Raw genomic sequence first — 11295 nt, 5'->3', positions numbered from 1 at the left:
ACATTGTTTGCAGTGGTTTATATGTATTAGTGTTCTTTTTATCAAGGAGTTACACTAACCTGTGATATATTTTGATACTATTAATTATCTGGTACTAGAAAGAAGGACCCAGAAAGACAATAGGGAGAACTGGAGAAGAAAGCCAGTAAGAACAAGTATGTACTAAGTTCCATAACAAAATTCATTGTTTTCCATGGCAATTAAAAAAAACCCTAAAACTAATTAAATAAATATACAGTCCTGCTTCTGTGAATATATTGGTGGATTTAGCTAGTTTCATGAATAGAGTATGAACAAAGAATAGCTTGTTCACTGAACAGAAAATGCTCATAATGATGCCAAGGAGCAATAGGATGGAGTTGAAAAGCAAAATAATAATAATAATAATAATAATAATAATAATAATAATAACTAATGAAAAAAACAGTGATAGACAATTCTAAAAGAACACTGCCTATATAAGGAGGAACTCAGAAAGAAGCCCAAGGAATAGACAAGGTTCAACCAGCTCTCTATTATTTCCACTGAGTTTAAACATTCAAATTTAATTAAAATATAATTATATAATTCTTCTCATTCCCCTCCTTCTTACCTCTCCCTTGTCCAACACCCCTTCCCTCCCAAATTCCAGGTCTCTTCTTCTTTAACCATTGTTGTTACAAATATATATAAATGAATCAACATATAGATACGACCTGTTGATTCCATTCTGTCTGGAATGCAAGTATATGTTTCTAGAACTGATCACTCAGTAGTGGATAACAAATTAGGGGGCTCATCTATGGGAAAGACTAATTCTACCTCTTTCATCTATTTTAAATTTAATTATAATCCTAATTCTTGAATTGAGGAAACAAAAAGCTAGTGAAGTTAAATTGCTTGTAAATAATTTCAGCAAATAAATGAACATATTTCATACAATGATACAATTAGAGTCATGTTATCTAAGAATGAATAGATCTTATTTAACTTTGTGTGTATGTTCACATGAACATGCCTCTTTATGTGTTTATGCACGTTGGGGTGTACATGCACATACATACAGAGAACAGCCTAGAATGTAATTCTTCACATGCCATCCACCTTGTTTTCTTGGGACAGGGTCTCCCACTGGCCTGGAACTTTCAAAGTAAGCTAGACTGGCAGACCAAACAACCCTATGGATCCACCTATCTATCCCTCTCCAGCAATGGGATTACAAATACAGGCCACCAAACTTACAAATTTTCACATGAATTTAGAAGATAGAACTCAATGCAAGGCAAGCATTTTGCTGACTGAGCTATCAACTTTGTCCAGCAATTCTCAAACTGTTGTTTGTGACCCCCTTGGAAAACCTTTATCTCCAAAAATATTTACATTATGATTCATAACAGTAGCAAAATTCCAATGAAACAGCAATAAAATAGTTTTTTAAAATATTTTTATTTTATAATTAATTTAATTTCACATATTAGCCATGGAATCCCCTGTCCTCCCTCCTCCCACCCCCCAGCCTTCCCCCCCAATCTACCCCCCATTCCAACCTCCTCCAAAGCAAGGTCTCCCCTGGGGAGTCAGCCCAGCCTGGTACACTCAGCTGAGTCAGGTCCAGTCCCCTCCTCCCTACACCAAGGCTGAGCAAAGTGTCCCAACATAGGCCCCAGGCTCCAAAAAGCCAGCCCATGCACCAAGGACAGGTCCCGACCCCACTGCCTGGGTGCCTCCCAAACAGTTCAAGCTAATCAACTGTCCCACTTATCCAGAGGGCCAGGTCCAGTTCCATGGGGGCTCCTCAGCCATAGGTTCACAGTTCATGCATTTCCACTAGTTTGGTTATTTGTCCCTTTGCTTTTTCCAATCATGATCTCAGTATCTCTCGCTCATACAATACCTCCTCTCTCGTGCCAATTGGACTCCTGGAGCTCCACCTGGGGTTTGGCCATGGATCTTTGCATCTGCTTCTACCAGACACTGGATGAGAGTTCTATCATGACAGACAGCCAGGGTGTTTGGCCATCCGATCACCAGAGCAGGTCAGCTCAGGCACTCTCTTGTCCATCGCCAGTAGTCTACAGTGGAGGTATCTTTGTGAATTTCTGGGGACCTCTCTAGCACTCTGCTTCTTCCTATTCCCCTGGGGTCTTCATTCATCATGCCCCCCCCAGTTCTCCCACTCTGCTCCTGATCCAGCTGGGACCTCCCTTTCCCCTAAGCTCTCTTTCCCCTGACCCTTGCCCTCCGTTACCCCCGCCCCCACTCCCAGTTTGCTCATGTAGATCTCATCCATTTCTCTGTCATTGGGTGATCCCTAGATGTAAAGCAAAGGATAACCAGACTACAACTCACAACTCCAGGGAGGCTACCTAGTAAGAAAGACACAGGGATTGCCAAAAGTAATTTTTATGGTTTGGGATTAGCAGAACATGAGGAATCATATTAAAGGCTCACAGCATTAGTAAGGTTGAGAACCACTGCCTTAGTCCCATTAATAGATCTTCTATATAAGGCTAATCTTTGAATACTTTATTAATGTTGTGTTGAACTCAGAATGTTGATTTGATAGTCAACATACAATGGATGTGCAAAGATAATTCAAGGGAACTTCTAAGCATCAAAGATCTAAAATACATTTTCAGAACAATAAGGATGCCAGCATAGAATGAGAATTACAGCTAGGGGTGGAGGGAAGGGAGATACAAGAGATAATACCAGAGAGGCAACAGAGAGCTGGTCTGTGAAGTTTCTTATGGATTTTCATAGGGATGCTAAAATTCTATTTTGTTTGAGATTTAAGAAGTCCTTGAATGAAGTGAAGCAGAGAAATGGCATGATCTGTCATACTTTAATCAATTTGACCTTCTAAGAATTCAGTGTGTGGTAGACCTTCTGAGAGTCACAACAGTTGAGGTATAAAGAGACATTTGTATTCTGGTTATATGTTGACGGTAAAGTCAATTGTATTGTATTGGATGTGAATTTCACACATACACACACACACCTCTACAGACAGTCCTGAGCAACTAATATCAATGAATGCAAATATGTAAAACTGGAACATGTGACTGGAAGAACAGGAGACCTTTTATGGAAATGATGCTCTTGAGATGTTCATTAGGTTCACACTTATCCTTTTGATGTATGCCTAGAAGTCAGCAAATAGGGTGGAATTCACACATAAATTCATAGCCAGCATCAGAGACAGTATTAAATCCACACTAGAGAATGCTGCATAAGGAACCAAGTCCAAATAAGGCAGAGATTCAAAAGTTGAATTGTGGAAAATGTAGATGATTAAGTATGGGGAGGAGCCAATAACAAACTGGTGGGAAGTACAGATATGCAAGGTAAGGCAGTACCAATTGAAATGGATCTCTGTACCCAAGCATGGAAAGAACTTAGGGGAGAGTATTTTCTGTACTACAAGATTGCAGGCTATATGCAGATCAATACCTCTACAACTTTTAAAATACTCTACAGAGTGTTGATCCTGTGATGGCTACTGAACACTGATGACCAAAATATTTTATGATGAACTATAAATACAACATTTACAATGTTCTTTAGTTAGCCCTTATATATGAGTGCTAAAAGTTTGTATTTTATGGAGTACATCATCATCTTTCTACTAATTCCAAGAAATTTCTGTTTTGTGAGCAAGTAAATTTTATGCATGCAAAATGAGAATATCATGTTGTGTCATGGTCCTGGCTAAGGCAGATTTGATAGGTCTTCTAAGCACAGATCTCATATTTAAGATAGTTCCTATAACTTAGGGTGATAAAGTAAGAAAACACTGAACATGTACAATGTCTTGGAGATCAGGTCTCCTTGATCTTGTCACCTTGAATGTCACTTTCCCCAGGTGGCTCACTTTAAGACTAAAAGGTAGAGTGATAGATATGTGATATTATTTTTTGTCACTATTGGGAGAACTCTTCAAAGGAATCCAAATGCTTACACTGACTGATATTTCTACATATGGTGTATGCTTTGTTAAAAAATATAATTCGGTATAAAGGTCAACCAAGAATTCACTGAGAATTCTATAAGTTGGCCAAGTTTTAGTTCAAGTTTGAACATGGCCTCTGCCTTTGCTTCAGTTATGTTGGCATGCACAAGCAGAGATTCCTCAACCTTTGTTTGCATAAGAAGGTGAATTTTGCCAAGCTAAAGAAGGACAGGGTTAACTGTTTGCTTGTTTCAGAACAGAAAATCACAGTGGAGATAGGGAAGAAAATTCATGGATACGTGTTGTATGAGAGGCAGGGAGATACAGGGACCTTCTGTGTTTGTAAGGTCATGGTGTAGACGTGGAACTGTGTGGATGCTAAAAGAACACAACCAGCCAGTCACTTACCTCATAGCACCCAGTGGTGCAAAGGAGCCTTTTGACTGTTGTTCGAGATGTGCTCCCTCAGGGTTATGAAAAAAAAAAAGCAGGAGAAAATGAAGACAAGACATTAATGATTAGTTTTCTTTTCCAGAAACATTGAACTGTTGGTACACCTGAAGAAACAGGTGTGTCCTATACTAAAAAAAAAAAAAAAATCATCATACAAATATCTAAGTCTTCAGAGCACTTGAGAATGATTTGTTTTATGAAATGACTCATGACAGCTGAGTCATTAAATAATCATTGGGGGAAAAGTCAAACAATGCTCATAGTTTGACAGGGACATTTCCTAAGAATTCCTTACTTATCAAAACAAAGTAAAAATGAGATAAGATTATATCCCTTTGGCATATAGAATAATCAACTAAATATTCAACTGGGTAAAGTACTATACTTTGTAGAGAGACTGTATGTTTAGTAGAAAATAAAAAAGAAATTACTTATAAAGAAGAAATTCTGGAAAAAGAATCAGTAACCCTGGTGTTTATGATTCTGTAATGTGAAACAGTCGTTCAGAATGGCATTCCTAAGCTTTTCTTTGCCTTTCCCCACTTTCCTGTTCTCGTGTCTGATTTATCCATCAGCGAAAATGCCAATATAAAACTATAAGCCCCTCTTCCCCATCTCTGAAAGAGTCATTTGAGCTGTTCCTCAGTTAAGACACGTATGCTAGAGAGTGGTAAAATACCATGAACTATCTTTCTAAGTTCGACATGCTGTCTCTCGCACCAGAGTATCTCTAATTCCCTTCTCTATTAAAAGGATGCCTGTGAATCCAACCGAATTAACCTTATTATCAGCTTTGTCCACATTGAGTAGTCTTGAAGTGTAGCAGCACATTGCTAAAAAATAGTGAATCTTCATTCTTCCTCCTTGGAATTCTACACATAGGTATGGTATATATCCACTCTCTCTTCTTTAAAACAGGTGATCAAATGTGACTAAAGCTGTCATTTCTTTTTCTAATCTCAGAACTCAAAATAGCGTTTTCCTAATAGTTCCTATCTTAAAGACCTGCTCTTTATCTTTTATTATACTGTGCATATGTTTACTATATTTATGTTTTTTCATCTCCATCAAAAAGTAAGTTCTTATAGGGCAAGAATTTTGCTATTATGTACAGCCTACTTCTCTGTTCTCATCATGATGCCTACCCCAGCCCTAGAACAGGTAGTGTGGATAGGCACTAACTCAGATAAAGTGTTAATGAATGAAGTCATGCTTGTTGTCCACTGGCTAATGAAGGAATAGTAGTGGAGTCCCAGCTCCTGGGACTCCAACTAAGCCTTTATTGACTTGTCATACTGCATTATTTAAAGAGCACTTTTCTTCTGTGAACACTGTTCAATGACACAAATCATCTCATTTGTTTTTTAAGAAAAAATATGCTTTGGATGCTTGGTTCCACATCTCTTCTTAATTAGTATCTTAACTGATAAAGTTACCATTGTATTGAATCCATACATTGTTAGAAACTTGTGGTATTTTTTTGTTTTTGTTGCTCCTTTTTTTTAATATTGGGTTTGGGAATTACAAAAAAAGTTGATGAAACACATTCCATAATTATTTTGGAAATCCCTGAATTTTCCATAGGGAAACAAAACACACAAAAAAATTAATTCTATTGTATTGGGCTCCAATAACTACTTGGTAAGTTCAGTGTCTGTAGAAAAAATTCAAAGCTAAGCAATTGGACGTTGGGTTGAGTTGAGAGATAAGCTGTTCAGAACTTCCATCACAATCACTATTTGCTAAACCTTACATACATGATTCAAAGTATGGTATTCTGATTTATAAAACTTAACAAAGTCAATACATTTTATCATAAATATCCTCAAGTGTCTAAGCCTAAATGGCAGTTCTTCCTAACCTATGAGGTAATTATTTTGTTGAACAATTATCAGTTAACAATAGTCTTTTTTCTTTCTGCTTATATCTTTAAAGTGTCTTCTGAGGTGGCCCCAACAAAGATTGAATATGAGTCAGTTGCTTTAAAAAGAGATGAACAGCATTTCTCTACAGTTGTCTAGTTTTCTGGAATCAATGATCCCACCTCCCACATATACTTGAAACCACGAGACTCTTATGCTAGCCATGATACTAACAATAAAGCATTTCTCATGAAGGAACAAACACACATTTTCACATAGCCATGTTTTCTCTTGCTTTGCCATAAAGGCTTGTGGGGGCCCACAGAGACTCCCTATTAAGGCCTTACTCAAGGTCAGAAAGTTTGAACTTGCTTTGCCCAGCAGGGCTGCATAATAGGATGATTTGGCCAAAGGTGTGGTTAACAGGTATTTTGAAGGGTCTACACTTGTGGGTACTTTATACCTCAACCTTGGAAGCAAGGAGGGGTCTTTTGCCCCTCCCCTTTCTGATGTATAAAATGCCCATCATGAATAAAGTCAAGGCGGCTAGGTATTGACCCAGGGCCTTCCCTAAGCTATCCTGTGTCTCTGTCTTTCTCATCCTCTAGGCCTATATTTCTATCTAAAATTTCTTCATTCCTCTCTCCTTCCCCCAAGAACCCTTCAACAAGTTGGAGCTGGTCTTCTACAAAGGCTGCCATGTGATTTCAAGCTGACCTTCTTCATCTTGAAAATGCTAATCTACACTGTGACTGTCTCTTGTCTTCTGAGAGCTATTTGTTAGGTTGAAAAGTAAAATTGATTATTATTTTTTAATTCAAACTGAAACTTTTAAACACATTTATGGTAATATTTGACTTCTTACAAATGTCTGTGGTAGATGGAGGTTTGTCAATGACAATGTGAAATATTAACCTTGAAAACTAACTCAATAACCTCTTATTTCAAAAAGGTAAATTTGTATGTATTTATGTGGCTTTAAATATTGAAATTTCCAAGAATTTATTTGATAAGCATGTTAGTAACTTAGTTATTAATATGTTGGAACTAATGGCTTGAGAAGATGAGGTTGAGATATAATTAAGCACATTTTTAAACTCCAGTTTGCACAATTTAAAATTTAATTACCGGTTATTAATAGTAACTCAATTTGTTACTGTTTGTAGATGGTTCGAATCAAAACAAGTTATATCTTTTTGTACCTAATTATTATTCTAAACTTGTAATTATTTATGAATTTGTGAATAATTGCAGGTGGATTTTACTAAAGTCTAGAAAATAATATTGTGAGCTGAGTTTATATGCATAAGAATTTAAATGTAGAATTTTAAGATGCTGTGTATTTTTCCCTAAATTAAAATTATTTAATATATAATTGTGGATAAAATGGAGCCTTTTGAAAATCAATTACTTCACTTCAGGAGTAAATAAATATGTTGTTCATGGTTTCTATGTTAACAATTTATAGAATTTATAAAAGCTAATATTACAGACCAATTTTTCCCAGCCTACTTTAATTATGACAAGGATAAGGATTTACTTATGATAAGGTCTTCACTAAATACCTCATATTTTTGCCATTTTGCATCATAGATATATAGCATATTAACTACATTCTACTTTGAGGTGGCCATCATCTGTGAGATTGAAATGACTAAGTGGGAGGCCTCTGACCTATTTGTGCCATAATGCTTACTTCTGTCACAGACAGTGGGCTGTAACTGAGTATTGCTGTAATCTGAGCTGCTTTAACTAAAATGTCCATCTCAACAAAGACAAAACAGTTTCCAAGCTGATGATAAAATGAACACGTCTAATATTCTTGCCCACTATACATGAGGAATGGTAACAGCAAACAGGGTCATATAGAAGTCAATTAAGCTTATTTATGAGTGTACATCTTTTGCTGATTAACTATACACTTAAATCTATTCCGGAGCACACTGACCAATTTCACTTTAATTCACTGAATTTTTACTCCCCAAAGTTCAGATGACATATCTGTGATAAAATTAAATGTCAACAAAGACCAATGTGAGCTTACTTAAGTTACAGTATAACTTAAGAGATATGATAGTTTTCAGAGAGGGTTAATGGGAACATTGTGCATAGACTATGACACATGACTGAGTACCACAGTCAGGGAGAGCTTCCTGGAATTTATACAAACTTTAACATATAAACAAATACATGTTAGACCAAGAGTTTATAGGCATATATAGATTAACACGCACGCGCGCACACACGCACACGCACAGACACGCACGCACTCATACACTGCCTCTATTAGTCACAAGGAAATACTCCAGTGATAATCTGAAACAATTGATAAGTCTGAATGGTTTTTTTTTTCTAATTCATGCATACACTTATAATTAAGTGTGGTTTCAGTTGGAAACAGTAAGATTTTAGCAACTAATAGAACTATACTGTATATTTTTCCCTTTAAAGATATCTTAATTTCTTAATATTTCAGTAATATTCTTGAGTTCTGCTTTACTATAAGTAAATAAAGCCATGGAAAACAAACTTGAAATTAAGGGGGAAACTATTGAATTTGTGCATATACATATGTGTATATATGTCTATGTGTGAGCATATATACATACATGCACACATATGTGAACATATAAATATATGAACATCTTCACAATATGCTCTGTATAAAGGGAAAGAACTACCACTATTCATCAGTTGAGAAAAATGATACAAACATCCCTGCCTTCTTAAAGTTCTCTGTATTAAATTGTTATCAAATGTTTATTAAGAAAAACAGAAGAATTCGGTGCACTATTCTGAAGGATCAGGTAACATTAATAGCTAATAACACAGTTAGCATGTCATGCATATAATGTTCTTGAAACTCCATGTTTGACATGAATAGGACTGGAAGAGGAAATGTCGAAACTGGATGATTTCTTTTTCTTTGATGAAGTTTGTTTTCAGAGGGGCAACAATGCATTCTGAGTTTCCTTTGACTTGCTTGACTGTAAACAGCTCTTGAAGTTAAGTCTCTGGGCCAACAAAATTTAGAGAACCTGGATATACAATCCAGTCCTCCAAGCCTTATCTGACATTTGCATCCATTCATCTTTTCAAAGTCACTCATGGGGAAGTGGACACGGAGCTCTCCTTCTCAAAAGCCTACTGTTTACTCATAAACACAGGAAGTTCATGCCTCTCAGAGTTAAGCCTGATGCCTGTCTTTGTGAATTGAATTCCACAGGTTCAGAAGAAACCCAGGTGACAAATACTTGAAAGAACCTGCTCATGAAAGTTTTACTGACTCAAGTCCTACTAGCTTACAATCTGGAGCCACTCAGACAGTATGTGTAAAATACAGTATTTTATCTGCTTAGAGAGAAAAACCTACTAAGCAGATTCACAGTGAGAGCTTCCAAGAGACACCTGCCATTCAAGAAATGTCCCTTTGTAGAATCTCATTTAAAGTGCTGTGTTAAATTGTTGTTAATTTATCTGTTTTAGCATAATTGTCATCACTTCTGAAGTGCCTACTATCTGCAAGTGATCAGGACACTTCTAGCGGGGGTTGGAGGGGGAACAGTGCAAGCATTTCCTACCCCATCTCTAAATCTTTGTATAACACCACCCATCAAATCTCACCCCACACTCTGTAAATGGAAACTTGAGGGGCTGACTGGAAGGGCAGTTGCTGTATGCAATTCATTCCTTCCCTATCAGGATCCTAAGAAACAAAGCTTTGTTTTTTCTGTTTTTTATTTTATTTTATTTTTCATTTATGGTCAGACTTGTGCAGTTAATCTCCAGGTTGAGATGAAAAACCCTTTTTGAAAGATAAACAGACATGAATGCAAGATCTATTGGTATGGTGTTATATGTGTTACTTTATTTATAATTCTTCCACAAATCTAAAAAATGTGCTTGACTATTTGCAGTAAATGTATTAACATCCCGAGGCTCCAAAGATTATGAAAATAATTCAATGTTGAGCAGCTAAGTAAGTAATGAATCATAAATCACCTTCTTGGATTTTGACACTATTGTTAACCTATTAAGCATTGCAAGGGGAGAACCTTGAACACAGGATTTTAGCTAGCATATGTGTGCACATAAGTGCAATTGACCTCTGGACAGGGAACTTTGTCTTCTTTACATTGAGGTCTTTGAAAGCTGGTACATACTGTCACACATAGTATAGCTCAAGAGATCGGGATGAAATGAGTGTGTTTGGGATTATAGGAACTAATCTGTAAGATAAGCATCAGTTTTTTGCTTTTTTTTTCAGATATGGTATGGAGACAGTGGCTATATTAACAATGTCTATTTAAATCAAATAGAAGAATAGTCTGGTGATGCAGACCTACAATCCTATTTAGGAAGCTGAGTCAGGAAGATTTCAAACTTAAGTTTCCCTTGAGCTACAAAGTGAGATCAACGCCGGCCTGGATAATTTAGTGAGATTCTGTCTCAAGCTAAGAAATTAAGAATGGACTGGGGTGCACAAACCAGTGAGAGAACTCTTGCTCGTATGTGTGAGGCCTTTGTGCAATTGCCACTGACACAAACAAGACACAATTGAAAACGCTGCTAATAACCTGTGAATTAAACAGATGTTCTTCAAGGATCGCTTGGACATGGTAGGCAGAATTCTGGAAGTTGCTTTCAAACCTGAACACTCTAATTCTGGGAGCTTGGAAGTATACTGCGTTCCTTCTGGTGTCACATTATTTATTCCATGTGACCTACATGTCATGGGAGTTAACTCTTCAGGAAGAAGATTTTCTTTGTTGAGCTGTAGAGTCACTCAGAAGGATTCAAAGCTGGAGTACTCCATCCTCTGTCAGATTGAGAGCCCTAGCTGCATTGAAAGGAGTTCTGTGAACAAACAAAATATGCCTGGAGGGGACAAGAATGCAGTAAGCCAAGGACTTGACTTCAGTCTTGCAATAGAAAACCCAGGCACACTGTGCCAGGCTTTCTCAACTGCACACTTGTGAGCCGATCACTGAGTATGTGATAATTTGCTCCATAATGATAGAAGACGGACACACTGGGGGTAAACCTAAT

The sequence above is a fragment of the Peromyscus californicus genome, unplaced genomic scaffold (genome assembly GCF_007827085.1).
Source record: "Peromyscus californicus insignis strain IS unplaced genomic scaffold, ASM782708v3 Scaffold_20__1_contigs__length_68692818, whole genome shotgun sequence".
NCBI lineage: Eukaryota > Metazoa > Chordata > Mammalia > Rodentia > Cricetidae > Peromyscus > Peromyscus californicus.
The sequence above is the reverse complement of the archived record's forward strand: the minus strand, read 5'-3'. Positions refer to the sequence as shown.